The sequence below is a fragment of the Ursus americanus genome, chromosome 7 (genome assembly GCF_024610735.1).
Source record: "Ursus americanus isolate L20-20 chromosome 7, mUrsAme1.1.p, whole genome shotgun sequence".
NCBI lineage: Eukaryota > Metazoa > Chordata > Mammalia > Carnivora > Ursidae > Ursus > Ursus americanus.
The window spans coordinates 28,664,192-28,683,731 of record NC_142133.1 but is presented as its reverse complement, the minus strand read 5'-3'; the positions used below and the strand labels follow the sequence as shown (position 1 = coordinate 28,683,731).

The following is a 19,540-nucleotide window of genomic DNA, read 5'->3' as shown; positions in this document are numbered from 1 at the left end:
ACCTAATGTGCCTAAATCGCCTCTGGTTCAAACTCTCTACCAGTTCTAGGGATAAGCTACTCACTTGGTTATTTGTCCTAAGGATGGTGACCCAGATCTAGAAGTCTAACTACTCTGCACAGATTTTCAATCAATCCTCTGGTCTTTCCTTCCACACCCTCCCATTGATGTGGTATCTGCAATTTCCCAGTCTGTAGTATAATAAGGCATGTATTGGGTCTTTGTCTCCTGTTCCTGGCAAAGAGCTTCTAACACCTTTGGAATTTCCTGAGTGATAGGAATATCTTTTGTTACTCAGGAGGCTCCAATTTTTTTTTTTTTAAGGGGGGGCGGGGCTGTGATGCAGAGGGGGAGAGAGAGAATCTTAAGCAAGCTTCATGCCCAGCCCACCTCCGGTGCTTGGTCTCATGACCCTGAGATCAAGACCTGAGCTGAAATTAAGTCAGACACTTAACAGACTTAGCCACCCAGGTGCCCCCAAGAGGGGGCGTGTACACTTGAGTTTATGTTAATGAGGTGATTTAGGGGAGGGCCCCTCGATAACCAAGTGACTAGGGACTTAGAACTTTCAGCCCCATCCACAGACCTTCAGGAAAGGGAGAGGGTAATCCCCCTTTCCTCTTAAGGAAATTTGGTGAGTTTCTGGGTTGGTGAACATCATGGAGGTGCTGGGAGGATGATGCATAGAGGGTATGGAAGCCCTATGCCCCTTCCCCACTTCTTTGCCCTATGCATCTTTCATGTGGCTGTTGCATTGTATCCTTTATAACAAATCAATAAACATAAGTAAATATTTCCCCAAGTTCTGTGAGCCATTCTAGCAAATTACTGAACTAGAAAAGGGAGTCATGGGAACTCCAATTTATGGCTATTTGGTCAGAAGTACAAGTGACGGGGTACCTGGGTGGCTCAGTCAGTTAAGCATCTGCCTTCGGCTCAGGTCATGATCGCAGGGTCCTGGGATAGAGCCCCATGTCAGGCTCCCTGCTCAGTGGGGAGCCTGCTTCTCCCTCTCTCTCTGTCCCCCACTTGTGCTTGCTCTGTCTCTCTAGTGTTCTCTCTCAAATAAATAAAATCTTAAAAAAAATAAAATAGAAAGAAGTACAAGTGACAATATGGACTTGCAGTTGGCTTCTGAGGTGAGGGTAGTCTTAAGAGCTGAGTCAGGTTTCTCCAGAGAAACAGAGCAGATAGGATGGATGGATGGATAGGTAGGTAGATAGATAGATAGATAGATAGATAGATAGATAGATGAGATTTATTATAGGAATTGGCTCAGATGGTTATGGAGGGCAAGAAGTCCTATGCTCTGCTGTCTGCAAGCTGGAGAAGCAGGAAAGCTGGTGGTATAATTCCAGTTGAGTCTGAATGATGCAGGCAGGCGGGTCCGAGGATCCAGAGAGGGGGTCCCACAGGACTAGCCAAGAGGGTCCTTGGCTTCACGCAGGATGGAAATCAAATGTGAACCAGCAGAAGTGAAAGCAGAGTTTATTGAAGATATGTATGTAGAGATAGAGAGGTACAGACAAGAGTATCTGGGAGACTCAGAAAGGTAAAGAGCTTGAGTCTTGTCTTTGCTTGGGGCCTGGGGTTTTTATTGCCAGTTGTGGTCTGGTGCACAGTCTTTAACCTCTGGGATCTGATGCTCTCTCCAAGTAGATAGTATCAGAATTGAGTTAAATGTGTAGGACACCCAGTCAGTGTTCACTGGAAATTGGAGAATTGATGTGGGATAATCCCCTCACATCTGGTGTCAAAAGTATTGAGAGTAGAGTGAGAAAAACAGAATTTTCCTTTACAGAGCCTTCCCGGAGTTCTGAATTATAAATTACTGTACTTCTACTTGCCATTCCCCTCTGCGTTCAGCTTTCTTAGTTCCAACAATTTGTTTATCCTCTTTCCTTCTTCCAGTCAGAACACTCCAACATCTCTCTCTTCTGTCCCTTTCCCACTTTCTTAGTCCTTGTGGGTTTTTATATTTTCTCATTTCAGTGGGGTTTCATAGGGAAACAAGACAAACATGTTTGATCTCTCATGTTAAAAGTCACTCTGTAGAATACGTTTTCAAAATTATGTATTCTTTTAAAACCAATTATGTGGTTATAAAATACTTAAGTGATATACTTTGTTTTTCAATACAGTAGTCCTCCCTTATCCATGGTTTCACTTTCTGAGATTTCCGCTACCAAGGCGGGCCAACCTCAATCCCAAAGCAGATGATCCTTCTCCTGATGTATAGTCAAGGCAATAGTCTAATGCCTAATGCCACATCACATACAAACATCATTCACTTCACTTCATGTCATCACTTAGGCATTTTCCCATCTCACATCCTCACAAAAAGGGTGAGTACCAGTATAAGATGTTTTGAGAGAGACCAACATTCATGTAACTTTTATTATAGTATATTCTTATAATTGTTCTATTATTACTTATTAATCTCTTGCTGTGCCTAATTTATAAATTAAACTTTATCATAGCTATGTATGCATAGGAAAAAAAACAGTGTATATGGGGCTTGGTACCATTGCCAGTTTCAGGCATCTACTGGGGGCCTTGAACCTATGCCCTGCAGATAAGGGGACAGTACTGAATCTTTTTTTTCTGATTAGAAATGTTTGCTCATTGGGGCACCTGGGTGGCTCAGTGGGTTAAGTGTCTGCCTTGGGCTCAGGTCATGATCTCAGGGTCCTGAGCAGGGAGCCTGCTTCTCCCTCTCCCTCCACCACTCCCCCTGCTTGTGCTCTCTCTCTCTCTGTGTCAAATAAATAAACAAAATCTTAAAAAAAAAAAAAAAAAGAAAAAGAAATGTTTGCTCACTATAATAACCCAAAGGATACAGAAATATCTAACAAAGGGAAGGTCTTTCATAGTCACAGCCTTAGATAAAGTCACAGGTTGTTCTCTAAGTATACTACTGTTCAGTGATTCTATATTTGTAAAATATATGATAGGAAAAAGCAACAGAAAGATAACATTAAAATAGTAACAGTAGTTAACTCTGGAGAGTGAGATTAATGGATTTTTCCCCCTTCTATTGATTTATCTGTATTTTCTTATGTGTCTAAACTAACAATTAATTATTTATTTCTTGAACATTTATTTTATATTTAAAAAACCTTGAAATGTTAAGACTTAAGTATCTCTTCCTCGAAATAAATGTAATTATATTCAAACTTTTGCAATTTTTGAAATAAAATTTTTCATTTCATTTAATATCCTAAGAATAAAAAATAAAACAATATTCTAAGAATAGTAATTCTGATTATCTACAGATTATAAGAATTTTAAAATTATAATAGTCAATGTATCAATACAATCTACCATACAGTTTCCATAACTTAATTATGTAATTTGTGTTTAAGACAGGTACTTAGACCTTAAGAGTTTCACAGATGAGCAAACTCTTATTTTCCCTTTTAAATCATTCACCAGATGGTCTAGAAATCTTTGATCTGGAAGCCTTGCCCCATTTCCAGGCCTCCAGCTGAGGTGTTATTTCCCCAAAACTTTATGTGGTTCCTGTCCACTCTCTGGGATTGAATCATTAGACTATTACAGGAAAGTTACTAATCAGTCACCACAAAGTTAGTTAATTAGCCAAAGAAAACAGAATGAATTTCACAACACCATTCATGGATTTTCTTTTTTAAGATTTTATTTACTTGAGAAAGAGAGAGAGAGAGCCACAGAGAGCAGGGAGGAGAGGAAGAAGCAGGCTCCCTCCTGGGCAGGGAGCCTGTTGAGGGCCTGGATCCCAGAACCCTGGGATCATGACCTGAGCTGAAGATAGACGGCTTAACCAACTGAGCCACCCAGCGTAACAAATCAGGGACCTATTTTCTACAGGGTAATTCACAAAGATTGCCTTAAAAGAGCTCATGTCAACCTTTCCACCTAAATGTCCTATTGATACCTCAAACTCAAAGACCATTTATTTTTAATGATAATCATTCAAATATTCGGTATCGACTTTCATCCCAAACACAAGCTTAGTCAGGTCTCTCTGGTTCCTACACGAGTACAGGGGCGTGGGCCTGTTCATCTCTCGGGCCTCTCCACCTAACGGTCTCTCTTAGCCATTTCACGTCCAAGCGAGCTCTGTCTCACAGGGTTGTTCGGTGCCGTCGGTCCCTCCCCTCCCGCCTTCCCGGCCCTTGGCTATCCAGGGAGCGGCCGGCAGCTGACCCGACCCTTCTGCTTAGGCCTCGCCTTCCCTTCCTCCTCCTCCGCAGTCCCACGCCCGCAGTGGTGTGGCCTCACGGGAAAGACTCGCTTGACTCCTGCAGCCCACTAACCACGGGTGCGAGGAAGATTAAGCCGCTCTCAGCACAAGGACAATCATGAACCACTCCCCACCCTCTGCCCAGTTCCGAGCCCGGCGCCCCCACAAGGACGTGAGAGAGAGAGGCCGGCGCGAGCTTACGCCTTTGCGCACGCGCGCGCTCCTGCCCGCCCTGCCGGCGCGCGCAGGGCCTGAGGAGCCGGGCCAATCAGAGCGTGCCTCGCCTCTACGCCCCTAGCTCGGCGCGCGTCTGTTTTCCTTTAAGGGCGGCTTTCGAACGCAATAGCCTGCTAGTCTACATTCCCTTTGCTGTGTTCTCTTCATTCGTTGCCCATAGAAACGCCCTTCCCAGGGGCGACCTCGAAGCCCCTCCCGAGGGAGGGAAAGCGGGTGGTGGGGGAAACGTGGGAAGTGAGCACGGCTTTTTCACTTTCAAGAAAACCCCTTTCACCCTCCATACTTCTCCCGCTCGCCTTTCTGGATAGAGACGTTCCCTACACCGGCTTCAGTCAACAGATGTTGTGTTAAAGGAAAGCGGTATTAGTTTTTCTTTCAAATGAGAAGTTCTCGTGAAGTAATGCGGCCTCCGTGCGTTACCCAGAATTCCCGAGTCCCTCGTGGCGTGTTTCCGGTCTGCGCGCTGCCGGGGAGCAGCAAGGCGAGGCTCCCGCGTTGGCGAGCTTTTTCACCCTGCCCCTCCCCTGTGGGTCCTCGCCCAGTGCCCGCTTCCCCCAGCAAAGTAATAGTTTACTTGTAGTTTATGATGTAAGAAGAAAACTGCTTTCAAAAAGTGCCTGCTCCCTGCAAAACTGATAGTAAGTACATAAATGTTTATAAAAGAAAGTTGAACTTACCACTCACCCACAATGTCACCACCCAGAAATAACAGTATTAACACACTGCTAATGTAAACTTGGGAGACTTCACATATACACATAAAATGTGTGGTTTGGTTTTTTTCTTCAAAGACAGTAGTGTCTCATAGCTTTCCAGGTTAATTTAAATAATCTTTTTTAATGGCTGTATGGATATAATTTGTCCATCCAGTCCCTAAGTTGTTGGACTTCTAGGGTATTTATAATTTTTCACATGTACAAACGATACTAGATGTCATCAAAGAGAATGAAATCTTGCCATTTGCAATGATGTGGATGGAACTAGAGGGTATTAAGCTAAGTGAAATAAGTCAGTCAGAGAAAGACAAATACCATATGATTTCACTCATATGGAATTTAAGAAACAAAACAGATGAACATAAGAGGGAGGGCGTGGGGGAAGGTGAGAGACGCAAGCTATAACAGACTCTTACCTATAGAGAACAAACAGGGCTGCTAGAGGGAAGCGGGTGGGGGTGGGCACAATGGGTGATGGGTATTAAGAAGGGCACTTGTGATGAGCAGTGGGTGTTAAAGATTTATTTATTTGTTTTTAGAGCAAGAGTGTGTGCAAGCAAGTGGGATAGGAGCAGAGGTAGGGGGAGTGAGAGAATGCTAAGCAGGCTCCTGCGCTGAGCACGGAGTACCATGCGGGGCTTGATTTCACTACCCTGGGATCATGAGCTGAGTGGAAATCAAGAGTGTGCCACTTAACCGACTGAGCCACCCAGGTGCAGCTGTACTGGTTGTTATATGTAAGTGATGAATCACTAAATTCTTCTGAAACCAATATTACCCTGTATGTTAACTAACTAGAATTTAAATAAAATTTAAAAAAGAGTCATACTGGGCTCCTGGGTGGCTCAGTTGGTGAAGCGGCTGCCTTCGGCTCAGGTCATGATCCTGGAGTCCTAGGATCAAGTTCTTCATGTGCCTCCCTGCTCAGCGGGGACTCTGCTTCTCCCTCTGACTTCCCCCCCTCTCATGCTCTCTCTCTCTCTCTCATTCTCTCTCTTAAGTAAATAAATAAAATCTTAAAAAAAAAATCATGCTCATAAAGAAAAAAAAACTACTAGATGACTATTCTCATACATAAATCCGTACATATTCCTGATGATTTCCTTACAATAAATTCATGGAAATACAATTACTGGATCAAAAGAATGCACGCTTATAAGATTCTAGATGATGTTACCAGACTTTCCCCTTGAAATGTATTTATTACTTTCCCACCTGTGTCTTCATCTTCTTGCTAATCTTGAGTATTGTCAGGCTTTGAGATCTTTATCACCTTTTGAACATTTTTCTTATCTTTGTCATCTTGTTTTAATTTGCATTTTGTTGACTAAGTATAAAACAACATCATTCATACATTTATTGGCTCTATTTTTATGTATTGCCAGTAAGTTACTCCTGTTTTAAAATTGAAGTATTTACGTTTAAAAAATTACCAGCGCTTTTGTATATCAGGAATATTAACCTTTGTCTGAAATATAATTACAAATATTATTACCCTATTTTTTAAAGATTTTATTTATTTCAGAGAGAGAGCACGAGAGAGCACAAGCAGTGGGGTAAGGGGTAGTGGGAGAAGCAGGCTCCCCACTGAGGAGGGAGGCCAATGTGGGGCTCAATCCCAGGGCCCTGGGACATGACTTGAGCCAAAGGCAGATGCTTAACCCGCTGAGCCACCTAGGTACCCATTATTACCATTTTTTAATTCATTTTTTAACATGGCTTGTGGTGGTCATTTGCTGAAGGAAAAAGAGAAAAGTCGTACAGAAAGGAAGAACATACGATGCCAGATGGACTAACATAGCAAAGAAAACAATTCATCTCTAAGTTATTTGTGTATCAAAAGTTTACAATGCAAAAAAAAATATAGACCTCAAGAAAATGATACTAAAATTCACTTGAGAGAATATAGTTGACCCTGAACAACACAGATTTGAACTGCTGCTGTTCACTTATATGTGGGCTTTTTTTTTTTAATATATATATAGTACAGTACTGTAAATGTATTTTCTCTTCCTTATGATTTTCTTAATATTTTTCTCTGGCTTTATTGTAAGAATATAGTATGTAATACATGTAACATGCAAAATATGTGTTAACAGTTTATGTTGTCAGTAAGGACAGTCGATTTATTTTTTTTTAAAGATTTTATTTATTTGTCAGAGAGAGAGAGACCAAACAGGGGGCGTGGTAGGCAGAGGGAGAAGCAGGCTCCCTGATGGGCAAGGAGCCCAATGTGGGACTCCATCCCAGGACCCTGGGATCATGACCTGAGCTGAAGGCAGATGCTTAACCGACTGAATGCTTAACCTACTGAGCCACCCAGGTGTCCTGTCAGTTTTTTATTAATAAAGTTTTTTGGGGTGCCTGGGTGGCTCTGTTGGTTAGGCATCCAAGTCTTGACCTCAGCTCAGGTCTTGATGTCAGGGTTGTGAATTCAGGCCCTGTGTTGGGCTCCACACTGGGTGTGGAGTCTACTTAAAAAATAATAATAATAAAGTTTTGGAGGGTCAAGAGTTATATGTGGATTTTCTACTTGGGAGGGGTTGGGGCCCTAACTTCTGTGTTGTTCAAGGGACAACTGTAAATGGTCATAACTTTCAAAAAAATTATTTAAAAAAGGGAGAGAGTGGAGGAGAATGGACTCTCCTAACATGATTTGTAGGCTAAATATAAAGATACCTAGGAGTACAAGAAAAAATATGTGGTAAGGTTATATTAAGTGTATTCCATAAAATTATGTACAATTTTGTACTATGTAGAAACTCAGTTTGTGTAGAATTAATCAGAATCAGAACACGTAAGTAAGTGCAAATAAGTATAAGTTTAAGGTGATGGATTTTTTTTTTTTTTTTTTAGATTTTCTTTATTTGAGACAGAGAGAGTGTGCACAAGCTGGAAGGAGGGGCAGGGGGAGAGGGAGGAGCAGACTCCCTGCTAAGCAGGGAGCCCCATATGGGGCTCAGTCCCAGGACCCTGAGATCATGACCTGAGCTGAAGGCAAACGCTTAAGCAACTGAGCCACCCAGGTCCCCCAAGGTGATGGGATTTTTGTTGGGAAGTTTCTCATTTTTATGTAGGCATATCTGTTAGTCTTTTCTTTTGTTTCTAGCTTTGATGTCATGTTTATCTGTGTATTCTTCTAGCATTTTTGGTATCTTTAAATTTTTTTTTTCAATTTTTAATCCATCTAAAATTTATTTATGAGGAGGAAGAGAAGAATCTAGCTTGATTTTTTTTGTCAATGACTTGCTGGTTGTCCACACACCATTTATTGAATACTTAATCTTCCCTATAGACTTAAAATCTGTACAGCACGAAGTTTCCATATGTACTTTATTTTCTATAATATTGATTTGTTACTGGACAGCAATATTATTATTTTAATATATTTTAAAATTGTTTTTAAATTTCTGGTAGGGTAAATCCCTGCTTAGTAGACTTCTTTTGCAGAGTATTTCTTTAAGAACTGTCTTTTTAAAATCTATTTGATATATAAAAAACTTTATAATATATATGTTAACAAACAACGCGAAGCGAACTGCCAACCCAAGAACTACAACAGTACCAATAACTTGCTTCAGTCTATGTTCTCTTCCCATTGTACTCTATGTCATCCTTGCCATAGATATATTGTTTCATTGTTTCTTTCATAGTAACTTTAAACTTATTTTGTCAAATTAAAAGAGTTGTGATTTGATTGGAATTGCATTAATTTTATAGATTAATTTAGGGAAAATGGGCATATTTATAAAAATAATTCTCTAGTTTTTACTTAGTGCTCTGTGTTATTTAATCTACAGAACTCTGTTATTATCACCCTCATTTTACAGATGAGGAAACTCGTGCATAAAGATATTAAATAACTTGTTGAAGGTCAGGAAACAGAGCCTGTGTTCTCTATGTCATATGGCCTCTCTATAACATGGAATCTGCTCATCTGTAATGGACATGCCATTCAACCTGTCTGCACCACTCCCCCATGTCCCAGTCTACATCCTTACCTTCTGTTAATGAGTAGATACCTACTGGACCCTACCCTCCTTTGCCATAGCTGATTAGACTAGCAGGTAGGTAGAAAAGCTGGTCCAATCAGATTGTTTCTCCCAGAAATTTGCAATTAGTCTTACCTGGTTTCTTGACCTAGAAAGTGATGACACAAGGGTTAAGCAGAGAGAGAGGTTTGACCCACACATAGGTAGTGCAGAGAAAAGCAGGCCTGCAGAGAGGCAATCAGAAGTGAAGCAGAGCTAAGAAGCCCAGCAGAGGATATCAGGGTAGCTGCCTGGGATTCTGGGGCTTTCCATGGCCTGGTTTGCCCCTACTAAGACCTTACTGCCCCTTCTGCTCTTGGGGATCTACACAAGATACCTCTCTTCCTTCAAATAAACTTCTTTCACTTTAAGCTCACCTGAATGACTTCTGTTCCTTTTGAAACCAGTTATGCTATCTAAAAACATGGCCCCTTGATTTACCCATTTTCTTTTGATTCCCCAGTAGCACTTTCTTTACATAAATTCTGCACATTTCTTGTTCAGTTCATTCCTAAATATATTTTAGTTGTTTTTTGCTCTTTATAATGATAATATGTTTATTGTTGTTCCCTTTACATCTTAATCTATAAAAATTTTACTTTCATCAGTTGAGACTGCTAGATGTCAGTGGTTTGGAAATGTGAATTAGTCTTTCAACTGTGTTTTGAAATAATGTTTCCTAGATATATTTTTTAGTCCTATACTTTCGGTTGTTCTGCTGATGATTCATGTGAGGATGATGATGATTCATCTGATGGAAATGAGCCACAAGGATCCCAAGAAGTATAGAATTTCCTGTAACCTGATTTAAAAAGAAAGTCTCATATGAATAGAAACATGGAGTTTTCAACAATGTTTAGCTGATATTAAAACAGATAAAATGAGGAATGCTGTTTTCAATAAGACCACTTTTTCAGATACAAAATAATAAAACAATAGAGGGCATTATTTGGGTAAATATTTTGAATACAGTAGATAAAAAAAAGAGATTAAGAGAAATTGATACCTCACATTTAATATAGGCACATTCTCCTTTATCTAAAACCTTAGGGCCAGATGTGTTTCAGAACTCAAAATTGTTGGGTTTTTAGACAGGAATATAATGCATATAGTATATTTTCTGTAACACCTCAGTGGGGTGTGAAGCAGCATTTTATAATGAAACATATTAATATTCATGCCAATAAGAATGCATTAGTTTTAACCCTAAATAGGATAAAATAAAGGCTATATAACCTATATAATATCTGTATATATGTTCAGGTCAGATTTGCTGCCAAATGAGTTTGCCTTAACCTTAAGAAAAACTTTAGGTTTCTAAAGCTTTTCTGGATTTTGGAATTTTAGATAATGCCTTATAGACGTATGCAAGCAAATATGTTCAGATTTCAATATCTGACCAGCTCTGGGGGTCAGTGAAAGAGTTCTTTGAAGTCCTGGCTGTGTTAGATAGTCCTGTGGTTTGGGATGTTTAGTCTGAAGGCAAAGGAGTACACTTTTAGAAGAACAAAATACAGACTTTGAAGCAATTATTGAAAAAGTAATGGGTGAAGTATCTTAACTTGCATCCTTTTTTTTAAGATTTTGCGTATTTATTAGAGAAGAGAAAGAATGAGCACAGGGGAGGGGAAAGGGGGAGTGAGAGAATCTCAGGCAGACTTTGTGCTGAGTGCAGAGCTTGGAGCCCGGAGTGGGACACAATCCCAGGATCCTGAGATCATAACCTGAGCCAAAACCAAGAGTCAGACAGTTAGTGCTCAACCAACTGAGCCACCCAGGTGCCCCATTAACTTTCATTCTTGAGCTTTGTCATCAGTCATTATTGCAGTGTGCGGTGTTTTGGTTGAAAGAATTGCGATAAGCACTAACAGTTCCTAGAAAATCTAAACTTAAAAAGTTGCTGTATTTTTCCCTCAACCTATCAATGAAGGGATTCATGATGTTTTTATTTTTAGCACATAGACTCCCTTCCTTCTAAATGTCCTCTGACGTGAAGATATTGTTTCAGTTGAGTCTTTTAAAGTACCCAAATTAAGGAACCTATTCAGTCATCATATACATTGAGTGCTTACTCTGTGTCAAACTGTGCTAGGTGCTGAGGATATAGTCTGGTGGTAGAGAAGCACACATAAGTGGGATATTATAATATCGTGAGATAAGTGATGTGATGGGGTAAGTACAGTGTGTCATGGAACACCGTGTTCTGGGGTGAGGGAAGGACCGAAGGTGAAGTAAAAAATTAGGCAGGTGAATGGGGGAGGGAAATGTTCTAACAGTGATTTTCAAAGTCCATGGTTCATGGACCAGCAACATCATCACCATCTGGGATGTGAAAGAAATGCAGATTCTCAGGTCCTATCACAGATCTACTTAATCAAAAATTCTGGGGGCCAAGCCTAACAATCTGTGTTTTAATAAGCCTGACCATCCAGAGTACCTGGGTGGCTCAGTCGGTTAAGCCTCCAACCCTTGATTTCAACTCAGGGTCCTGAGATCAAGTGACACATCAGTCTTCGCCCTCATTGTGGTGTCTGCTTGAGATTGTCTCCCTCTTCCTCTGTCCCTCCCCCTACTCACACAGACTCTCTCTCTCTCTCTCAAATAAATAAGTAAAATCTTTTAAAAAACCAAAAAAAAAAAAAAAAAAGCCTGACCATTCAAGTGATTCTCATGCACACCAAAGTTGAAAGCCCACTGTTCTAAATAGCAAATGTGATAGAACCAAGAGTGTGTAGGCAATCTTGTCATAAATGGGGTCTGTATGGGATTGGGGTGGCAGAGTAGGGAGGTCATGGAAGTGACAGATGAGGTTGGAGAGGTAAACATGCTTCACTTGGGGTCTTATAGACCATGTTAAAGAGTTTGGACTTCCTTTATTCAACAAATATTTATAGTATGTCTACATTATAAGTATAATGTACAAAATGGATTCCCTGCTCTCAGGGAACTTAGCCAGATAAGCAAATAAATGTATATGTCAGGTGGTAAAAAAATGCTATGACACAACAACTTGGATGAATCTCCAGAGAATTATGCTGACTAGAAAAAGGCAATCCCAAAAGGTTAATACTGTATAATTCCATTTATATAACATTCTTGAAATAACAAAACTATAGAAATAGAGAACAAATTAGTGGTTGCCAGGGGTTACGGAGGGGGTGGAGGTTGGAGGGAAGTGGGTGTGGCTATAAAAGAGCAACGCAAAGCCCTATGGTGATGGAACTGTGGAAAGGTTCTGTATCTTAACCATATCAATGTCAGTATCCTAGTTGTGATATTGTACTATAGTTTTATAAAATGTGACCTTTGGAGGAAACTAAGTAAAGGGTATGCAGAATCTATCAGTATTATTTCTTACAACTGCCTATGAATCTATAATTGTTTCAGGATAAAGGGTTTTTTTTGTTGTTGTTTTTTGTTTTTTAAGATTTTATTTATTTATTTGACAGAGAGAGAGAGAGCGTGCTCATAAGGAGGGGGAGCGGCAGGCAGAGGGAGAGGGAGAAGCAGGCTCCCCGCTGAGCAGAGAGCCTGACACAGGGCTCAATTCCAGGATCCTGGGATCATGACCTGAGCCAGAGGCAGACCCTTAACTGACTGAGCCACCCAGGTGCCCCAATAAACTGGTTTTTTAATGCTATAAATATAAATTGAGAGAGGGGATTGAAAGAAATGAGAGGATTTATTTTATTTGGGATAGTTAGGAAAAGCCTAGCTGATAAAGGATGTTAGGGAATTACATATACATATCTGGAAAATATTAGAAGTATAAAGGCCCTGAGAATATGCTTGGTGTGGGTAAGGAATAACAAGGACACCATTGTGGATAAAGTGGGGTGAGCAAGAAGGAGAGCAATGGGAAATAAAATCAGAGAGTTGATACAGATGGTGGTTGTAGAGACAGATCGTATAGGGGCTTATAAGTCACAATTAAGGACTTTTCACTCTGAGTAAAATGGGAAGCTGTAGAAGAGTTTTAAGCAGAAAAGTAACAACTGAATTTACATTTTTAAAAAATTTATTTGAGAAAGAGAGATAGATCTGAGCAGGGAGCCCGATGCAGGACTCCATCCCAGGAAACTGGGATCATTATCTGAGCCGAAGGCAGATGCTTAACCTACTGAGCCACCCAGGTGCCCTCAAACTTACATTTAAAAATTTTCACTTCACTGGATAAAAAAAATTGAGTAGGGGGGAACATGAGATTATGGGGGTTTGGACTGAAGTGGCAGAAGAGGAGGCAATGACAAATACTGTGATTATGAATAAATTTTGTGGGTACAGCTAATTGCATGTTCTGATGGATTGGATGTAGGATGTGAGAAGAGAGGATTCAAGAATGATTCCAAAGTTCGGGCCTGAGCAAGTGGAAGAATGGTGTTACTACTTTTATGAAATGGAGAAGATGAAAGAAGAGCAATGTAGGGCAGAAGTTCAGCAGTTTAGTTTTGGGCTTGTTGAGATTCCTACAGACATCCCACTGGAGATATTATATAGCCTGTTGGACATATAAACATGTCTGGAGTTTGGATAGGAGTTGGGCTAGGTATATGAATTTGGGAGGCCATAGCATATAGATATTTAAAGTTATGGTCTGGATGAGAACTCCAATGAGTGTGTGTATATAGATTGGAAAGAGAAGAGGTCTATGGAATAAGACCTGGACACTCCAATTTTTAGAGGTTGGGAAGATAAAGGAGAACTCAACAAATAATGCAGAGAAGAAAAGGCCGTTGAGGTAGGAGAAGACCCAAGGGAGGGGGCATGTCTTGGAGACCAAGTGAAGAAAGTATTTCAGGAAGAAAAGAACAACTAATAGGCAGAATGAAAGAAGAACTGAGAGTTGTCCTTTAGATTTGACTGCATGGATGTCATCAGTGATTTTGATAAGTGCATTTTGATGACAGTGGGAGGAAGATCTGATTAGAGTGGGCTCAAGAGAGAAAGAAGAGTCACTAGAAATTAAGTATAGGCAATTCTTAGGAAGAACTTTGATCACAGGAAAGGAGGTGCGAAGAGAAGAGACGGTAGCTTTATCCTAAGAACAATGGGGGGGTCAATGAAGAACTCTTGGTGTCTACCCTTTCAAGGACAGTTTAAAATACTTGATATGACTAGGCACCTGGCTGGCTCAGTAGGAAGAGCATTCGATGCTTGATCTTGGGGGTTGTGAGTTTGAGCCCCACTTGGGTGTAGAGATTACTAAAAAACTAAACTTAAAAAGTAATACATACATACATACATACGTACATAAAATACTTTATATGACTGCTTCGTTAATGTGTCTTTATTAGCTATTATATGTAAGGAGAGATCATGCTACCTAACATCTTAACTTTATGTACTATGAAACAATGTCATCGAAAGTGAATAACTCACTAACGAATATTGGATATCAGATTTTGATTGTCTGCTTTAAGTAATAAGATTTGTTCTATATCTATGTGTGTTCATATACATATACATTTATACATATATGTATATACACACTCAATATATGTACTATATATGTATATGTAGTGTGTGTGTATATACATATATACAAATATACATATATTTTCCAAAAAATATTTTAAAACCCTTTCATGTAGATTAGACTTAAAATACTCCTTGGTTCCAGAGAGAAATAGAGAAGTGGAACCAATTTTAGTAATTTTTTTTTTTCTTAGAAAGGGAGAGAGGTGGTGGGGGAGGAGAGGCAGAGGAAGAGAGAGAATCTTAAGCAGGCTCCACTCCTGACTCTGGTCTTGATCTCACAACCCTGAGATCATGACCTGAGTGGAAAATCAGGTATCAGATGCTTAACCAACTGAGCCACCCAGGTGCCCCAGTAACTGTTTTCTAAATTAGATCATTATATTATTGGTTAGAATTCTTTTAATGGAGCAGTCTCTTAAAAGGTACAAATATAAAAACTAGAGGTGGGAGGAAGTGAAGGGAGGGCATCCTGTGGGAGGAAGGGAAGATCCTCCTCTTGTGAGGCACGAGTTTTGGACATTTCTGCCATGTGGGCTGAATAGAGTATATAAGCCAGTTTTCAGAGAAAATAGTTACATGTAACATTTACCAAAAATGTGCTGTCAAACTACAAGACTCTGTGCAGAGAGGTAACCTGCCCAAAGCTTATAAGAAGTAGAGTTAGGATTTGAACCCAGGCGGTCTGGGTCAGGAACCTAGGAGTTTCACCATCACTCTCAGCAGATAAACAGAAATTGAGACAACAAATGGCAGGAGTACTGCTTAAAATTGCCTAAGCAGAAAGCAAAAAGGGAAGTAATTATAAAGATGACAAACCCCCAGGTGCCTCCCGGGATCCAAGATCAGGACAGGGCAAAGTCTCTGGAAGGACTGTGAGTTGATGATTCATCAGGAAGCAGGCGGAATATTCTAATTCCCAAATGGCAGACTCCATATGTGCTTCAACCGATGTATGTTTCAGGCTTCTACAAATAAAATATTTTATCTTCAATTATGTTCTTTTCCAAAAATGTACAACAGTATACAAAAGGAACAAAAAAACATACAAAAGCATAGACTTCCATCAAATATAGGAGAAGCAGCACCATCCTAGGAGTCTAAAGATTTGGGTTTTGTTCATTCATAAATGCTCATGGAAACTTTTGGGAGTGATGGATATGTTCAATATATTTTATACCTTGATTGTGCTGTTAGTTTCACGGATGTGTACATATGTCAGAACTTAACACTCTAAATATGTGCAGTTTACTGTAAGTCATTTATCCCTCAGTAAAGCTGTTTAAAATATTGACGGAGTGCCCACAGGGTTGCTGGCACCGGGCCACAAAGAGAATATAGGCAGAACCTCATCCCTCAAAGGGCTTTTATTCAAGTGTGGGGCCCAGACATGGAAGCACACAACTCACAGAGCAACAGAGAGGCTGTAACATAGAGATATGCTGTGCCTCCATTTCCTTTTTTATCACATCTGCTCCCCTACCTGAAAGGATGTGGTAAAAATCCAATGAAAACACTTTGTGACAAATGCTATAAAAATATAAAGGGGTTGTTTCCAAACTGAGATGATTTTTTTTTTTTAAGATTTTATTTATTTGACAGAGCACAAACGGGCAGAGGCAGGCAAAGGGAGAGGGAGAAACAGGCTTCCTACTGAGTGGGGAGCCTGATGTGGGGCTCGATCCCAGGACCCTGAGATCATGACCTGAGCTGAAGACAGATGCTTAGCCTACTGAGCCTCCCAGGTGCCCCCCAAAATGAGATGATTCCTGTTAAACAACTTATTTAGAATCCTTGCTGAGCTATTTTCAAATAATGCTAATATAAAATAATTACTGAAGGTATTATATCTGTACACAAAGTAATAAAAATTGTCAGACTTGACTTTGCCGTTATTATCATAGTAATGTTATTTGCGTGACTTTGGGTAAGTGACTTTTTTCTAAGTCTTCTCTATAAAGTGGGAATATTAAAATTGACCTCCAGGGTAGTCGTGAAGATTAAATGAAATAATGTATGTTAACTGTTTAATACAGAGCAATAATGAAAGGTACACCTGATTTGAATTTTTTTAAAACAAAAACTATTCATTCCTTTTGAACTAACTAGTTCACATTTAATGTTTTCTCTTTCATTAAACTATTTGTACACATAGGAAATTTTTTATAATGTTCACCCCATATCAATTATCACAATAATTCCAAATTGTGTTTCTGTCTTACTGTAGTTGTGGGTTGGAGGATAGAAAAAGATGAAGATTTGGATAAGTTTGGTTGCCACCCTACAGTCTTTGAGTAATTCAATCTGTTTTTATCCCACTTGGATGCCTCCAAATCATTGCAAGCAATAGTTTTATCTGTCCCGTAAGAAGCTTATTTGGTCCCTTTGTTGCCTTTGATAGTGGAAGAAATACTGATAAGGTCAGTCGGGGTGAAGAAATAATGTATACTCAACTCAGGCCATGAGTTCCTCCTACTTCAGTGGCTGATCCATAAATACGAGGTAAGGAATGCAGTTTTATTTTTATTTCTTTTAATTTAAATTCAATTAGCCAACATATGGTACATCATTAGTTTCAGATGTAGTGTTCAATAATTCGTCAGTTGCATATAATCCTGCAATTTTATTTTTAAACTTTTTTCTATGAACTTTTTTTTAATTGAAGTGTAGTCGACGTGCAGTGTTATATTAGTTTCAGGCATACAGCACAGTGACTTAACAATTCTTTTTTTGGGGGGGGGGTCTTAACTTTTTCATTCTCACATTTTGTAGCTTTCCCTGGCCAAATAGAGCTTTACTTTTTTTTTTTTTTATGTTGGTGGGCAACTTCTTTTTTTTTTTTTTAATTTTTTAAATTATATTATGTTAGTCACCATACAGTACATCCCTGGTTTTTGATGTAAAGTTTGATGATTCATTAGTTGCGTATAACACCCAGTGCACCATGCAATACGTGCCCTCCTTAATACCCATCACCAGCCTATCCCATTCCCCCACCCCCCTCCCCTCTGAAGCCCTCAGTTTGTTTCTCAGAGTCCATAGTCTCTCATGGTTCATTCCCCCTTCTGATAACTCCCCCGTTCTTTATCCCTTTCTTCCCCTACCGATCTTCCTAGTTCTTATGTTCCATAGATGAGAGAAACCATATGATAATTGTCTTTCTCTGCTTGACTTATTTCACTTAGCATTATCTCCTCCAGTGCCGTCCATGTTGCAGCAAATGTTGAGAATTCGTTCTTTCTGATAGCTGAGTAATATTCCATTGTATATATGGACCACAACTTCTTTTTTTTTTTTTTAAGATTTTTTTTATTTATTTGACAGAGATAGAGACAGCCAGCGAGAGAGGGAACACAAGCAGGGGGAGTGGGAGAGGAAGAAGCAGGCCCATAGCAGAGGAGCCTGATGTGGGGCTCGATCCCAGAATGCCGGGATCACGCCCTGAGCCAAAGGCAGACGCTTAACCGCTGTGCCACCCAGGCACCCCCTGGACCACAACTTCTTAATCCAGTCATCTGTTGAAGGGCATCTCGGTTCCTTCCACGATTTAGCTATTGTGGACAATGCTGCTATGAACATTGGGGTGCATATGGCCCTTCTCTTTACTACGTCTGTATCTTTGGGGTAAACACCCAGTAGTGCAATGGCTGGATCATAGGGTAGCTCAATTTTTAACTTTTTAAGGGACCTCCACACTGTTTTCCAGAGTGGCTGTACCAACTTGCATTCCCACCAACAATGTAGGAGGGATCCCCTTTCTCCACATCCTCTCCAGCAATTGTTGTTTCTTGCCTTGTCGATTTTGCCATTCTAACTGGCGTAAGGTGGTATCTTAGTGTGGTTTTGATTTGAATTTCCCTGATGGCTAATGATTTTGAACATTTTTTCATGTGTCTGTTAGCCATTTGTATGTCATCATTGGAAAAGTGTCTGTTCATATCTTCTGCCCATTTTATGATTTGTTTATTTGTTTCTCATGTATTGAGTTTGAGAAGTTCTTTGTAGATCTTGGATACCAGTCTTTTATCTGTAGTATCATTTGCAAATATATTCTCCTATTTCGTGGGCTGCCTCTTAGTTTCTTTGACTGTTTCCTTGGCTGCGCAGAAGCTTTTTATCTTGATGAAGTCCCATAAGTTCATTTTATCTTTTGTTTCTCTTGCCTTTGGAGATGTGTCATGAAAAAGGTTGCTTTGGCCGATGTCGTAGAGGTTGCTGCCTATGTTCTCCTCTAGGATTTTGATGGATTCCTGTCTCACATCAAGCTCTTTCATCCATTTGGGGTTTATCTTTGTGTATGGTATGAGAGAGTGGTCAAGTTTCATTCTTTTGCATGTAGCTGTCCAGTTTTCCCAGCACCATTTATTGAAGAGACTGTCTTTTTTCCACCAGATGTTTTTTCCTGCTTTATCAAAGATTAGTTGCCCAAAGAGCCGAGGGTCCATTTCTGGGTTCTCTATTCTGTTCCCTTGGTCTATGTGTCTGTTTTTGTGCCAGTACCATGCTGTCTTTGTGATCACAGCTTTGTAGTACAGCTCGAAATCCAGCATTGCGATGCCCCCAGCTTTGTTTTTCCTTTTCAACAATTCCTTGGCGATTCGGGGCCTTTTCTGGTTCCATACAAATTTAAGGACTATTTGTTCCAGTTCTTTGAAAAATGTCATCGGTATTTTGATCGGGATAGCATTGAAAGTGTAGATTGCTCTGGGTAGCATGGACATTTTAACTATGTTAATTCTTCCGATCCATGAGCATGGAATATTTTTCCATCTTTTTGTGTCTTCTTCAATGTCCTTCAAGAGTGATTTATAGTTTCTAGAATATATATCCTTTACGTCTCTGGTTAAGTTGATTCC

At 39.9% G+C, this 19,540-nt stretch overlaps 1 long non-coding RNA gene across 3 annotated transcripts in view; it reads left to right on the top strand.

The window, feature by feature from the left end:
• The first annotated feature begins 4,537 nt into the window (after nucleotides 1–4,537).
• LOC123785966 (uncharacterized) overlaps nucleotides 4,538–19,540 on the top strand; it is a 163,431-nt gene continuing 148,428 nt past the window's right edge. The window contains exons 1-2 of one of the 3 annotated variants that reach the window (XR_015725194.1): nucleotides 4,538–5,100; nucleotides 17,086–17,186. This is a non-coding gene — a long non-coding RNA (uncharacterized LOC123785966). The remainder of the gene's footprint in view (nucleotides 5,101–17,085; nucleotides 17,187–19,540) is intronic. The other 2 variants (XR_006777833.2, XR_015725193.1) reach the window with 2 other exon arrangements.